The 15,066-nt window shown below is 43.9% G+C and overlaps 1 long non-coding RNA gene across 2 annotated transcripts; it reads left to right on the top strand.

Moving 5' to 3' along the window:
* The first annotated feature begins 274 nt into the window (after positions 1–274).
* On the top strand, positions 275–14,860 carry LOC143159895 (uncharacterized). Of its 2 annotated transcripts, XR_012995269.1 has the most exons (3): positions 275–609; positions 915–1,052; positions 13,717–14,860. It is a non-coding gene; the product is annotated as an uncharacterized LOC143159895 (long non-coding RNA). The 2 variants fall into 2 exon arrangements; XR_012995268.1 differs by lacking the exon at positions 13,717–14,860 and having other exon boundaries at positions 915–1,183.
* Positions 14,861–15,066: the final 206 nt, after the last annotated feature.

The raw sequence follows: 15,066 nt of genomic DNA, 5'->3' as shown, positions 1-15,066 counted from the left end.
GCCTCTCTGTTCGACCCCCCCCACACACACACCGCCCTCCGCCGCCCGCGGGCACACGCTTCGCCGCTCGCCGCCCACGCCGCGGCGGCGGCGAGGGCCCCGGTGCGGGAGGCGGCGCGGGGTCCGCCGGCGGGCGGCTGTGAGGGGGGACTCTCTTTCCTCGGGCCGCCCGGCGGAAGGATCGCGCGGAGGTAGCGCGAGTATAATCGGCTTCCCCGACGTCCTTCCACGGCGCCTGCGCGGCTGTGGGGACGGGCTGGCGTCGGCTCCGTGCCGGTGCTGAGGGGGCTCCGGTGGACGGCTCCCCCCCTCCCCCCGCCGTCCCCCGACTTTGGGCGTGACGGAGCCGTGGGCCCCTGCCCGGCCGGTGGCCGCGGAGGGTGAATCGGCCCCCCGCCGGCAGTGGAGGCGGCCCCCGCGCGGACGAGGCAGCGGGGAAGGGCCCGCCGGACAGGGCCGCGGGGGCGGTCAGCTGTCACCGCCGCCCTCCGCACACCTTTCCCCTGCGAGCGGGGGTGTGGGCGCCCACGGCGTCTGTCTGCGCCTTCCAGCAGCCCCAACATCAAAGGAGGTTTAAGTTCGCCCCCCTCTGTGACACCGCGGCAGCAGGCAGGTTAAAGCTCTAAAGTTTTATTTAAAACACTCGCGAAACAATAAGCAAAGGCGTTTATTTACAAACACCGCCTTGTGCGGACGCTCAGCAAAAGCGCCAAGCTCTCGCTGCCCGTACCGTGTCTCCCGGCCCCTGTTTGCTGGGACAGAGCTCCCTGTCACCGCCGGAGTTGCCTCATTTACTGCCGTGCAAGATGTAAACAGGAATTTACCCTTTACTTGCTTTATTCACTTACTGAGGCCTTTCCCCAGCACAAAAGCCTGCAGGAGGGATTCACTGTCCTTTTTCTTCTCGTTTCCAGAGGGCAGGCTCTGTCTGGCAGTCCCACTGACGTAGCAGAAGAGAGAGACGCCTGAATCGCCAGGGAAGCTGAGATGTTTTCTCACAGCTCCATTTATTCCTTTTGTCTGCTCCACTTAAGAACTAGACGACTAAACTTGTGAGCGTTCAAATTTTTTGTGACTTAAGTCTTTTTTTTTTTCTTCTTTTTTTGTTTTCGGAAGGGGTTGGGGGTGTGTTATAATACTGTACAGTAGAGACTGGGAACAGAATAAATACTTTGCATGGAAATCCTGGCACGGTGAAGATGAGTGGCAAAACCTTGCTATACCACTAGAGGTTGAAATTAACAGATAAAAGCAAGAAGTTCAGAGCAAAGACAACTCATTTTCTTTAAACTCGTTCCAGTATCTGTAGTTATTAGCTGTTCAGATAGCACACAAAGGAGGATTTCCTCTAAAGATAATAAGCACAGTGACATAAATCAAGCATAGAGAGAGCATAGAATTTTTTTCTATTTATTTCCTGACAAATTAACTCTGAATTAGTTTGCTAAAAATTCATCTGTCATAAGCTCTTTTAACCCTTTCTCTAGTAACTCTCGGGCCACGCTTACAAGACTGAAATGAAAGGCTATTTTTGCTGCAGCAACCAAACTCCTCTATGCATAGGGTGAACTGCTCTTCGAATCCAAGCTTGCTGTGTGCTGCTTCCTTCCGTTTTTCTTACTTTTTATCTTGAAATAGGATATGCCTTTTAGAACTAAGAAGGTGCGGAGAAAGGCAAGTCCCACTGGAATTTTATCTAGCTTTCCCAATTTCATTCTAATTCTTCTGGGTCTCATTGTTTAAGGATCAGTGTTTAAGAAGTCTGTAAAGCTGTTACGGTTTTCCAAAATCAGTTGGTAGTTTGTGGCAGTGACCAAGTGAAGATAATGGAGCTCCTAGCTGGGAAATTCTTGCTGGAGGTCTGACTGACACTGTCCCGAGATTGTTCCACTCTCGCAGTTACAGCAGTTCTTGCATATTCTGACTGTTTGCTCAAGGAATTTCCATCAGGGCCCTTCCCAGAACACTTTGCATGTCAGTGCTGGGAGCCCGAGGCGGTGCAGCATATCCTCAGACCAGCAGACTGTGGAATTGATGGTTTGGCAGGAACCTCTAGTGCTAACATAGCGCAACAGAGTTCCTTTTATTCGTCTTGTGCTGAATATGCCCTCAGCTGGATACCTCTGATTACAGTCCTTTGTCCTCAGTAACAGTAGGAAGGGACAGTTGAGGCGGCACCCAACTAAGTTGAAAGTAGCGCAATAAACTAGTCAGCTACTGGATGGATACTCCTTCTGAAGGAAATCCTGGAGCCTGAGGAGTGAGTCACCTGGCGCAGGAGGGACCTCAGAGCAGGTCGTCCTAGCAGGGTGGTCAGTTGAAGGCAAGGTCTCCCAGGACCACTTCCAGCCTCTGCAGGAGGTGGTCTAGGTCTGGGCACAACCACCCAGGGGTCAAAATAGCAGCACAGTTGTACACGCTCTGAGAAGAAAGACGCAGCATGTGCCCAGAGCAGCTGAGGCTTATGGTGGGCAGGCTGCCATAAGCAAGTGGCTGCCAAGGCCAAGGGATTTAGAGAGACTGCTGAGAAAGAGATGGACACAACCAGCAAGAACTCTGTGTTTGGGCCTGTGGCCCGGGGAAAAAGCGAAAGAGGCAATATTAAACCTAGGAAAAAATTTACCTGGTGAATGTAATGAAGCGCACCTGGAGGAAGGCCATTATACCATTACAAGCAGGTGTTCCGCATGCAGGGACTTGACGCACTGTGCAAAAATCTGATGCCTTGGAACAGTATAAAGACTCCAAGTGCCATGTCAGCCAAGGAAGAAGTACGCTTCGGTAGCAGGGAGAAGGCCCATTCATCCCTGTGGGGGAAAATGAAGCGCGTCCATTTTCAAGAGACTTGACAGGGCAACTGCGTTGTCCCAGGCAGCAGGTACGCTGCCCAGGCGTGCGGGGGGCTTACAGCAATACGGGTCGCTCTGGTCATAGCAAAATGGATTGTGTCCCAGCCTGGCTCCCAAGACAGTGTGACGGCATGCAAGTGTAACTACACAGGTGGCCGCTGCCTTAACGCAGACTGGCCTCTAGGGAGGCGACAAACCAGTAAATATTAGACCAGTGAGAGATCCACGTTAGTGGAAACAAGAAAATCCCACATATAAGGCACTTGTAGTACCTGCCTTTCAGCTTACGCAATGCCTAATTTTTCTGCTGCTGAGTGGAGGGAAAGAAGAGTCGCTACAGGATTCACAGCCAAATCCCAGTATGTGGAAAAGGGAAGGACGTGTAGCTTTGCGGCAGACATTTCTATCTACGCTGCTTAAACACCCTTCAGAGGGAGAAACAGATGGTCTTGTGGTTTGACTCTGTGTTCTGCTTTGGAGACCCAAGCGCTATTCACTGCATGACTTTTGACCAGTCAGTTAAACCCACAAATGCAAAGGTTAATACTAATTTTCATATCCACCCAACTTACGTGCACACAAAGTCCAGCACGGGCAAGCAAGCTTGATGAGTTCAAATATGTATACAGTCAGCAACTTCAGAACAAGGATAAATTTACCCTCATGTCAGGCTGGTTGTGAGGCTAAATTAAAATACTTTGTAAAGCATTTGAATATCCTGAGGGGCTAGAGACATGCAAACTTTTAATAATAGTTGCTGTTTGGATTTAGCTGGTTGAGTTCAGTGTAGCGTGGCAGAATAAGTCTAGTTATTCCTGTGTTTGTGCTTTGGCTCCAACCATTATATAACTTACCTATATTTATTGCTAACCTGATATCTTTAAAATAGCAAGCAAGTTTTGATCAGCCCAGAGAAGGCAATATTGATGTTGGTTTAAAGAACAAAATACACAAAACCTTAAAAAAAAAAAATTAATGAAAAAGTCCTCTTGTTCTTTTCCAAAACGATCTCGGACATAAAATGTGGTGAGCAGCAGAGCTCTCGTCAGAAGTCACGCTCATCACGAAAGAGGAAGGGCCTGGAGCATCTCCGCTGCCTGCCCGTAGGCAGGCTGAGCTTGGGCCATTGGTAGAGGAAACCCTCACAGAGGCATCTTTGAGTGCTGATCAAAGCAATCAGTAGGGAGATGTATGCTCACAGCGCTGAAGAAATATCATACTGAGGCTTACTCGGGGCTCAGAAAGACTTCTCTTCTTGGAGGGAACTCTTTTTTTCAAAAGCTGGAATGAAACAGACTCTCAGGAAGCGATTTTTCCAAAGCTGTAAAGAAAGTTACACTCCGTTTTCTTTGCCTAGAGGCACAGTTTGCAAAACAACCTTGTGGAACATTGGGAAAAGCAACAGAAGGATACGAGGAGAATCCTAAAGAATAGTTTATGGTGAAATTACCTGACAAGACTTTGTTCAGCTTCCTGGGAGTAAGTGCTCATCAAATAAAAATCATCAGCGCATAGGAACTCTCAAAGAGGAATGAAATGGATTTGAGCACTGAACTGTCTTTGACCTCTGTGAAAACTGAACTATCCCAAATCGCTGGTTATTTTTGCAAATCTCCCCCTTTCTGTGCAATGAATCAATCAATGGAATGCTAATTTTCCAAGTAAGTAGTGTGGAAGTCAGTACATACAAATTATAAGACTGTTCTACCTTACAAGTACATTAGCTGTGCTTGTTTTTGCAGGCAATAATGAATTGCCCTTTGAAAAAAAAATAATCTAGTATTCCTGAAGTATGTGGCAAAGGAAAAAAAAGAAACTAGATGCAGGCTCCTTCATTTCTTTCAGCTTAAAATGCAGATTTCCACTGCAGCTGGACAGACAAACCCTGGCTTCAGTTTCACAAGCAGAATTCAGCTGTTCCATGCATGAAACTGAAGCTAAATTGTTGTCCTGGCATGGAACAGGAAGAAGCATCTGGCCAGTAAGAGAGACTAGCAGCAAGCAAGCCCCCTTTCCAAAGTACTCTACGTTGTTTTACTTTTTCCAAAACAGATGAGAAAAAAAGCAACATAAATTCGCTGTCCATTTTTTAGAAAAAAAAAGTTTAACAAATAAAATAGCTTGCACACTAAGCCTCTCAGATACCTAAATCCATTCTTTTAATAAAGATAACAGAAAGAGCAGCCATGGCTGCGTGTAGCATGCAGAATCAACAAATTGTGCAATTGTGCAACCCGTTCTGTCTCTTTTAAATCAATTGTCAGTTTTACTGCTCTCCCTTATCAGAAGCTATCACCCGTCATGCAGGGAGAGGCAGTCTCTCAGCTATGTAGCCACTTGGTTTTGATTGTAAGCCCGCAGAATCGTGTGTTGAAAGACTCTTGACATTGGAAATCATCGTAAGCTGAATCACAGGGGTGCCAGATCGAGTGTACCATCTCCACGGCCTCTTAGGACTTCATAGCTGTTATTACGCGGCTTTCCTACAGTCTCTCACAACTTCTTCCTAAGAACAGGAATATAAATTATTTACTAGGAAAACAAACCCTGCCATTTGAGCTGAAGAAGATTCCCTTACTATCTGTTCCTACCACAGAGCTTCTTGAAACACCAAGACACACTTCTGCTTTCCTCCAGAACAGTGAAATACAGGCTTACATTTAGTGATTTACATTAATCACTCTTTCACATTCAGTAATTAATTTGGAGAGGAGAACTGCAGGCACTAAATTAACCTTTTTACCTGATTTTTACTAAATAAACGGCCCCATAATGTAATTTTCTCAACCAGAAGAGAGATTTTCTGCGGTTTGCTTTACTATTTGGAAAATGCTCTAATCTATTCCATTTAACTTGGTAATAGTCAAACCTTCAGACTGTCCCTCACTCTAGGGATCGCACCTGTAAATCAAGCGTTCTTCCTAGAAAATAGATGACTAGTGAGAAACGCATGTTGCAACATGCAAGAATGCCAACAGCAGATAGGACCGTATCTCCTCCTCTACCGCATTTCCAATTTTACCCTTTTAGTATTGGCAGCGTGAATGATACAGTGGAACAGCTAGCTGACAGTAGTATTTCATGCACATTTCTCCTTAATTTTGTTTCATATATATGATCTACGTGCCTGAATCCAAATTACTATAGGGAAAAAAGTCCTTCTTAGTTTTACTGTCCGTATCCAAACCTTTTTGACCTGCCCTTCTAAAGGATAAAACGGTGCCCAATTTTTGAAAAACTCTTTTCAAATAGTCATCATCTGCCATTAAGTTTAATTCTTGTATAAGCTGGTTTGAAGAGATGTGTTTTCTTGAATCGCTTTCTAAACTACAGTATAATTTCTTATGGCCTTTCTTAATAGTGCTAGAAGCAAAACAGAGTGGTAATACGGCAGTACAGGAGAAGCAGAAAATGACCTACTTTCACAATCCAAGATCAATAAGTAAATGGGCATTATAAACGCAAAGGTGTTAACTGCAATAAATAGTCATAAAATCGAAGAATGACTGAGGTTGGAAGGGACCTCTGGAGGTTTTCTAGGCCAAACTGCTCAGAGCAGGGCTAATTTCAAAGTTAAATGAGGTTGAATAGTTTTCCACATTGCATGTAACAAAGATGCATGGGAACGGACTTCAAGGTAAATCAAGGCAACGACAGCTGTGTACTCTTGAGCATACCTACTCCAAACAAGCCTTCAGCTAAAGCAACTTTACCATGGTCTTCAGGAAGGGAGAAAATGCGAGTAACAGTACCTTAAAAATTCATTCTCTGTGGCTCATTTAATACAGGTTTTTTTACATTTTTCCCTTCCAGAACATAAAAATTCCTTTCTTTTCTCCATGTGACTGCTTAAAGGCAGTTCACGTTAATTACCTGACTGTGGTTATACTTCAACGTAGATGGTTATACTTCAACGTAGACATCATCATCTGTATCTGGATATTTTATGTCCCGGAGAGTTCGTATCAGCATTGTAGGAGTTTATAATCTTGCAAAATATATAGTATTTCTGTGACACTTGTATGCCTTTTTAAATGGATAATTTGCTGCCCAGTAACATAGTGACTTGCACTTTTCCGTGTGGGTCAGGATCACGTTCGCCGACGCTCTTTTGGATAAAAGAAAGGTTGCAGATTTTACAAAAGTGACATGCACTCCCGTTTGCTAAAAATCACCTGGCAGCTCAACTGGATACAGCAGTCTCCGTTTCCTGTCCTCGCTCCGGAATCCTTGCTGCTAGGGCCTGGCTTTTCTTCCACTGAAGGAGATGGGAGCTTTGCCATGGACTGCAGTGGCAGCAGGAGGAGAGCAGACACAGATTAGGCAAGGTGTTGGAGGATTTTCTGCATGCTCTGTAAGTATTTAGGGAACCGTGTGATACGTGATCCTAAAGACAAGGTTAGGCAGTTTGAACTCTTGAGTTAAACCCAGATATTTCCAGACAGGCAGAGCTACCTACTGACTGTACATTTGAGAAAGTACATCTGAATTATTTCTTCTGGCAAGTATCAAGAGTATGTTAGTGAAATGTGCCTGGATATGGTAGCTTAAGATAGAACTATGCTGGAAATGTTCCTGCAGCTGCTACTTGGAAAACATCTGTGGTACTGTGCACGGAAATTTGTACATCTCTGTTCACACTAGCGCAGAGCAATTAATCTTGGGAAACAAAGTATACATTATTATTGGGAAATATGAGAAGGACATTATGCACCAACGGACATGAAATGACTAAAGGTAGTTATCGTTTGGAAAGAAAGGAAAAAAAATTGAGTATTCCATTTCTGGCACAGGAAATAGAGTAAGATCGGCAGGCTCGGCGAGACTTCTAGAACTCCAACTGCTAGTTATTTGAGTAAGAATAACCAATCCACTAGACTTGAGGGGTGAAATTTTTTACACTTACAGTTGCAAAAAACCTTTCATCTGTGATAATTTGTGACAGTCTGTGTTTGTATAGTCTGATAAAGGGAAGAATATACAGGTTGACATGATTTCTTATTTACGGTTAATGGTTATCCCTATGCAAAGTATAAAAGACGTTGCCCTGAAGAACTCAATTTTAGCAAATGACATACAAGAACGTAAACTTAAAAAGGTTAAGAAACCCTGGGAAAGGACAATGAGATGTATTTTGTTCACAGCACATTAGATAATTAAGGGATTTTTCATTTCTTGAGGCTTTCAAATTAAGCCTGGGTCATTGGAAGGTGTGCTTACTGAAATGTAATGGCCTGTTGTGTTCAAGAACTTGGACTGGATAATCTGAAAAGCGAGTGTGTAAGGAATTGAGAATGTCTTTGGTAACACAGCAGAGAGCGGCACGATGAGAAATGAGGGGGGATATCTGACTGGCGGCCAGAAATTTGTCACTGACTGCTACTGAGGCAGGGTGTCTGCTAAGAGCCGATGAGGCGTAAGTTGCGATGTGTGACCCATCATGTCATCTCCCGATAGCCATATATGAGCTCTGTGGTACAGAACATCGATACTTTGCTATTTTACCTATTTTCTCTCATGATACCTGCATTGCATGAATGAAAAACAGAAATCAAGATGGAAGTATCTTCCTATTGTTTCGTGGATGCTTTGTGCAAAGGGTCTTTCGGCCTCTTAGTGTTTAATCCAAATTATATAAAATGGACTTGCACCATGTTAAATCTGAAAATAAATTTAAAATATCCATTCCCAGTCCTCGCAGCTGAATGCCTCCTGGCAAATCTTTTTACTCAACAGCTGCCTGGTTCTACAGTCAGAAAGGTGACTGCTCTGTTTTTCTTGGTTTAACTTCTAATGACTAATTTAAATTCCATTTATGCAGAATCCCTATGATTTTGAAAATGCTTTCTGAAATTATGCACAACTACCTTTCTAAAAAAATACTTTAAAAAGCATTAAGTACAACATTGCCTAGAATTATCTTGTCAATTAAATAAAAGAACCCACTTGAAATAAGTGACAAAAACACACAGTGAATGAAACGCACCTTCCAGTAACAAATCGTTATTAAAAGAGACCTTTAAGCAAACTGCTAGTTACGTGGTCATGCTTAGACAAGCACAAGGTTATTGAAACATACAGCTTCCTTTCAGACAATTTAACTTGCACTGAAGGCAAATGATTGCCATAAAAGCACTGAAGCACGTTGCTCAGGTATTTGGTGTAATTCTATTGGCTTCTAAAAGATTACCCTCGCTGCACAACAATGTCAGTGGGATCAGAATTGGGTCTGCATCTTCAGCTGCCATTACAAATACTGCCTGCAATGTCTTCCTGCAGAAAATTGATACATGCATCTGGTATTATTAACTAAAACAGACAGGAAGCGATATTTTAATAGACTTGAAGATGCAATGTAGATTTCTGACAGTAGCTGTAATGGAAATTGGTGAGACTGAGCCGGCTCACAAAGGACCTGCAAGGGGACTAATACAAAAGGCGCCTAAACCCACCCAGTGCAGAAGTCATGAATAATAATTGTATTCACTGGGTAAGTTATGAAATGTGTCACAGATTTATAGTCTTTCCTGGTTCTTTCCTTTTTCTCAGCACACGGAGAGTGGAATTTGAACAAGGCGGGGCAACAACAAGCCGTGAGCAACAAAACTGCAAATATTCTTGACGTGGTGCTGGTGAAGTCATCCACGAGTGCCTTCCCCTTCCCTCTTTACGTGCGGGTTTGCATGGGTGTTGGGTTCTAGTTCCCCCTTCCTCTTCTCATGCTGGAGCTATTTTCGAGGCCTCCAAAGTGCAGTGTGATGATGTTACAAAAGTAGGTTGCATTGGGCACTGTGCTTGCAAGCTTGGCAGTTAGCTCCTTAACACCGCTCTAGATCTTTTCAGCTCTGTGTAGAGAGAGGTCTTCATGAAAACCCAGGCAGAGAATCAGGCTCGCCGAAGAATGCTGTTCGCTCTCCGGCCATTTCCTCCCGCCCTGTCAGTATCGGGGATCATGGATTTCTGTGGTTACCAGCATACCGTTACATGGGCTTGCTCAGAGCCATCAAATAATAGGCAGGGGCCTATCCACGGTGTTATTCCTGGAACAAAATCCTTTTGCATCAGTGAAAAGTCTTAATGAAGACTTGGAATTTCCTTCATGAATCAAGATTTTAGCACTACAAGCAATTCAATTTTTAGCTGTGTTTTGCAAGTTTTATGCCAGCTACTGTACAGGGAATAAGAACATTTTCTAGGAGAGATTTGTTTTCCAGTAGACTTTTTGATCTCTCTCTTCTAGTAACCTCATCTTGGGAGTCAGAAGTTAGGTTTCTCTGTTGTCAGAGGGGATTCAGAAATGCCTCCTGAGACAGTTTAGCGTCAAAAGTACCTCTGATGAAACCAGATCAAATGGGTGGAGAGGAGAACACTGCATTAAAACAGCATAAATTGGATGAAAACAGGCCAAATGTTAATCGAGGCAGTGAAAATGGAGGTCTGAAGTAGTCCCCTTCAACGCTTCGCATCAACGTCTCATCTCCTGTAGGAGTTTGATGCTGCTCCCTTGGTGGTTAGCTGTAGTTTGGCCTTCTTTATACTAGGAAGTTTTGCGATTGAAGTTACACAGATGCACTTCCTCTTGTCCCAGGACTTCGATGCAGCTGTGCTGGTACAGGGGTACTTACACCGACATAATGGTATAAATATGGTAGCTTTTTTTTCCAGTAAACAAAGTATGTGGTATCAGTGCACGGCAGCTTTATACCAGCTTAAATGCATACATAATTTTATGTGTACCTAAATATCTATAATATGTACAAGAATGATAGATGCTTCCTCTAAATACACAGTGGAGTTCTAGGGTATATATAACCAGCTCTCTATACAACCGGGGTTCTTTGCATCTGGCCTGTCCCAAAAATGCCAGCTGCTTGGCTGAAGGTGCCCTGCAGTCAGCCGTGTGTGGCAGGCCTCGCAGCTTAATAAAGATCCCAACGAACAAACGGCGCTTCCGGGCTCGCTCTCTGGATGCGTCTGAAAAGCGTTTCTGGATGCCCATCAAAAAAACATGTAAACTTTGCCTTTGCGAAACAAAGCAATACCCCTAAACACGACAGCTGTGCTGTTATAAATTTTCTTGTGTAGGCTAACTGGCGTTTCCCTTTGTGGTGAGCTTCCTCTTGTAATGGAAAGTCCTCTCACCTAGCCACTAACACTGTTGGATGCTGTTTCTGCACTGGTTTGCTATAAGTTGCAGCAGCAAGACAAAAATCACAATCTCTAACAGCTTACAGTCTGTCCTAAACTTATTAAGTTTCCATTGATTTGTGTTTGGGTCTTGTTGGCTCAAAATATTTTCTGCTAAGTATAGCTCCCTTCTCCTGAGCAAACAAGATGGGTTTCTTTTTTCTGCACCCTCCCGTCCTAATTTCAACAGCTATTTTGAACTCGGGGTGTGGTCGCTGAGGCAGACAGTCATGCACTGTCATTGCTTGTCTCTAGATTTGTTCGTGTTGCCAGTGACCCTTCTCCCCAACACCAACCTCATATTTACGTTAATCCTTGATCAGCAAGCCTTGCTTGCTCCGTCTTTTAGGAGGCACGTGATAAATCTGAATAAATTCATTTATTTATGAATTCTGAAGTTGACCAACTTCCATGAGCACAAGGTGAAAAGTGTGAAATTACACTCCTCTGTGCTGGAGACAGGAGCTGTACCAGCGGGGACACTTACTCCTATGGCTACTGGAGGATCAAATGCCAGTCTCCCTTAGGGGCTTCTGTCAGGGGAACAAGTTTCTGGCAGATTTACAAATCATTTCATCTCCTAGACTTGTTCCCGCACAAAGGGCCTGGTGAGGGGAAGCCTGTGCAAAGGCTTCAGTTTTGATAGCTTTGATCACCAGGCACCGGTCCCACTGCTTCTAAAAGCAACAGAATCTGCAAAATATCTCAGATACCTATATATATGTGTGTACATATACGTATGTATGTAGCCTGTATATGTTTTCTAATACGTCTATTTCTGTATAAAAAGAAAATGTACACACTGAGGTTATTTTGTTTGCTTAATAATGCTACCTCTACGTTTTTACTTTAACGCTACTTTTACTCCCCTCAGTTAAACAGAAAACACTCGACTGTCAAATCATCCCATTTAATTAAAACAGAGATATTTTTTTTTTCTTCCTATGATGCCTCTTAAGGAGTTCTGAAAGAGTAAGCAGCTCTCAAGGGGGGAAAGGATTCCAGGGCTAATGTCATTTGATGCAGGCTCCTTGGTGTTTGATACTTCACCCATATTCTCAAATGAGCTTGAATTATGTTTGAAGAAAATGCTAATTCACGCATGAGCTGTTGTCTTTTCCATCACTGCAGAAAACAAGGATGTTGGCTAAACTAGACACATTTTTTTCCCCCGGAATTAGGTGCTAAGTCCCTAATCATCATATAGCAGTAGTTTGGTCTTACGGGAAGAGAAGTAGTCACAACTGTGTGACTTCTGCCTTCCAGTTTGTAGCCCTGCTGCTGTCCCGGTGCCGCTGTCCTCCATACCAGTATAATGGGATAGCAGTGGGGCACTTAGATTAATTAGTGGCTGTAAAGCCTGTGGAGCTCTTTGGTTAAGTGGTTCAAAGAAAACTATTGTTCTAAGTGACCCCTGTTGTTCTTACCTGGGTGTCCAATTGCCGAGTGGGCAGACTGCTTGTGTCTAGAGTGTTAATTACCACGTGTCGCTTAATCGTGAAGGTTTGTAATCCTATTTCAGTTTGGAAATCCACATGCCACAAGGCCCAGTTAACGTCTCCGATATCATCACCTGCTAGTCAATACACAGCTATTAGCCATCCATAACTATTCCCGGTGAATTGCTGTGCAGACGTGACAGGACAAGTTTTGCCAAGCCATATTGGAAGATAGTTTAGCAAGGCTAGTTAAAATAACACCTATTTAATTTGACGGCATTGGAAAGTCTCACATCACAACACATATTTTTATTTAGTTTAAAATTTGTCTTGCAGAGGTTAAGGCTTCAGTATAAATCTTCGCTTTTATGAGGATCCCAAAAGATTTCAGATGGCTTTTCCTCCAGTTTTAATTCAATTTTTTGTTGATTTCACACCAGCCTTCCGGTTCAGTGTAACTCAAGAATTCCCCTCTCAAAGGCTATTGTCACTGTTTCTAAATAATGAGTGCTACAAGCATCTGTAGCAAAGGAATTTATAATTTTCACTCACTGCATCTTTAGGTTCCCAAAGAATGTCAGGAAGGAATGGTTATTCTGTAAAGCACAGCATGTTACGGAATAGATAAATTGTGTTTTCTCCTAATACTGGAAACCCTTCTCATTTCTCCCCCCACATACACGCTTCCCTTAATCACAAATAAATGCCACATGGAAAGAAAATTATTCCTTGCATAAGGGAAAAAAAACTCCAGATTTTCTGATTTCTAGACCTTACCATGGACGACTTCTTTGCCCACCACACTTGATTGTTCTGCCAGGTCCAGACAGCACAGGGAGCAGACTAATTTTCCCTGTTTATAATCCCAAAGCTGATAGTGCATCACTTACAGTAAGGATCCTTGGGGTTTGGGTTTTCTTTTTCTCAGTCCTGCTCAGCTCTTTGCCACAGATCAGTTAATTACAGAGGAACAAAGATGGGGCAGGGATCCTTCTCTCCCAATGTAGAAAATGAGCCCTTCTGCTGCAAGGCTGAAGAGAAAGCGCTGTTGAGCCATGCTCTTGTAACAGATTCCGCCCCCCTCAAATTACGTGATATAGGAATGATAATTTTGCAGAGTGTTCTATTAGGTTTAAATTAGTAAGGGGAAAGGAACGTATGTGTTCAGGTAGATGTCTGAATTAGCATTTTTAGAAGTGTCATGCTATGTGTTTACAAAATGAACTTTTTTTGCCGTTTAGGTAAACTGAAACGTATGTTCCACTATGTGGCTTAATAGAGCAGTCGGAGGAGGAAGAACATCCATACTCCATCTCTGTGATGGCAAGATACACTTCAGAATGCTGGGGGGGGGAAAAAAAGCAGCGACTGCCAAGAGCATTTAGATAACGGAGACGGGAGCTCAGAGCCTCATCCTGTAAACATCACCTAGATGATGCCACTGCAAGGAGTCAGTTGGAAGTCAACCCCGTTAACAGTAGTCATTGTTCAAACTGGAGCAGATCCACAACGCTTACTTCAGAGCCTAAAACTTCTTTCATCCCTTGAAATACTGGCTTCAGTCACCAAAAAAAAAATCAGTCGGCGTGCCAGTTCATTCACCTTGCAGGGATGCTGTGTTTAAGGGTGCTCAGATGTATCTGATGTGATATACAAGAGCGCTGGCCTGTGTCAGGAATGTCCCGAGTAAAAGTTGTGCATGTTTCTGGCAACCTAAGAGCGATTGTCATCAAAATAAACTTGAAGAAATTGTTGGCCGTCATCACTGGCATAGCAGACAGGAACTGTGCCTAGAAATAGAGATTGGCATAGCAACACTGCTGACTGTTTTGTAGAGAAGGCGGCTTATTTTTCCAGACCGCGACATTTAATAAACATTTTCTGTTTGTTGGAACTGCGGAACCTCACTAGATCAAACTGAATGCTAATCTGCTTGAGTCGCCACCACAGACTTTTGTCTCCAGTATGTACACATCACAAGTCACTGTGGTTTCATTGGGTTTGTCCTATGACATTTGTTCTTTTGTGTTTGTCCACGAAAACTAGACAGAACATGGAACTCATTGAAACAGCCCCGCAAATCCTCCAGACGATGATTTATTTTGCGAGATCCTGTTTTATCTTGCCATTAGGGCTATGTTAAGCTGCAGGCTGAGAAGCCCTTTGATGCAACCTCTGACTAGCAATCTGCTAGGGGGTCGATAGGCACCAGCGCAGCTGCCAGCTGTTCACATAATAGCCGTCTTCTACCCGAAGCGTCGGACCTTGGATTCACACTCCACGCAAATGGACTGTGATACAAAGAGGAGCTTGGAAGCATGCATCCTAAAAGCTCTGAAACACCAGAGCCTAAATAAACCTGACTCTTGGTTTCAAGCTTTTAAACGGGGCTTTTAAATCCAGATGGGCCTCTTGAACCCTCGAGAAACAGCATGAGGAGAAGGGTCCCACACAGACACCCGGGAGTTAGGCCCACGGGAGCTGAGCTGCCTCACGCTGCCCCCCTCGGGGCAGCAGGTCAGCATTTGCCTTTACCCTTTATTACAGCGCAAGAGAGCCGTGGGGACGGGAGGTGTTTCTCGGCGGCTTAG

The sequence above is a fragment of the Aptenodytes patagonicus genome, chromosome 4, assembly GCF_965638725.1.
Source record: "Aptenodytes patagonicus chromosome 4, bAptPat1.pri.cur, whole genome shotgun sequence".
In the NCBI taxonomy this organism is placed as follows: domain Eukaryota; kingdom Metazoa; phylum Chordata; class Aves; order Sphenisciformes; family Spheniscidae; genus Aptenodytes; species Aptenodytes patagonicus.
The sequence above is the reverse complement of the archived record's forward strand: the minus strand, read 5'-3'. Positions and strand labels throughout refer to the sequence as shown.